The sequence below is a fragment of the Propithecus coquereli genome, unplaced genomic scaffold (genome assembly GCF_000956105.1).
Source record: "Propithecus coquereli isolate 6110/MARCELLA unplaced genomic scaffold, Pcoq_1.0 Scaffold479, whole genome shotgun sequence".
Taxonomy (NCBI): Eukaryota; Metazoa; Chordata; class Mammalia; order Primates; family Indriidae; genus Propithecus; species Propithecus coquereli.
The window spans coordinates 391,830-393,007 of NW_012150607.1; positions in this window are offsets into that span (position 1 = coordinate 391,830).

Consider the following 1,178-nt stretch of genomic DNA (forward strand, 5'->3'; position numbering starts at 1 on the left):
AAAATAATATTATGGACATAAAACATTTGAAGAACACAATTTAAAAGTGTACCTATTTACATAGGATATATGTATAGATACTTATATATAGCATATACACTTATAATATGTATATATAGGTACATGCCTGTGTCTGCTTATGTGTATAACCTAGAAATACACATTTCTCAAGAGTATACAGAATAGTTACCTAAATTGAGCACATAAGGGGTTATTGATCATGCCTCTGTAAATTTTAAAAGATTGAAAACTATAAAGATATATGCTCTAGCTATACTATGAATAAGTTAGAAATAATCAAGTTATCTCTTTAAAAGTAACAATTCATTGGTGACTTTATAATAATTTTTCAGTGAAGTTTTAACATTTGAGCTGTTAGAGTATGTACATTTATCTTATGTATTTCATATTTAATAGTTTATTTGAGAAGATATAGAACATATTTAAAAATTCTAAGATCAAATTGAAAAATAAGCACACGAGAAAAGAAATTCTAGGGGTGCTACCATAGCAGGAAAAGCCTCTCTGAGAGATAACATTTAAGAAGAAGCTTCAAAAAGAGATACAAGCAAGCTTTATGTGGTTTCAAGGAGGAATGCCTCAAGACAGGGAGAGAGGGGATCAAAATTGTAAAGGTGCTAAGGTGACAACATATTTTGTAGCTTAAAGGGTAATAAAAGGACAATATACCCAGAAGGCAGTGTGCATGGGGAAAGTGTGAAGACAGGAAGTTCCGGTATTTGATGACGTAGGTCCCTCTGCACCAAAAAAGAGATTTGGTTATATTCTTAATGAGATGGGAAGCCAGATGAAAATCTTAATCAGGCAAAATGATGATGAGACATGGGTTTGAAAAATAATCATTCTGAGTCCTGGGTAGGAAACAGAGAATAGAAGACAGAAGAGTAAAATGGAAACAGAGAAACTGCTTAGGAGGCATGTCACCTACCATGGCACTATTCCCTTTTGATAACATCAAGATGATGTTTCCCAGATTGCATTTCCACTACCTTACTTATAGCACTTAGAAAGATTCCAAATATTTCCTGTGCTTCAAAGATATTAACTTTCCCAACTGACCTTCCATTTTCACTTTTAAACAGATTTCTTAATGATAAAATTAAATTAAAAGCCAAACATATCACTTATATAAAAATATGACATATTAAGATATTCAA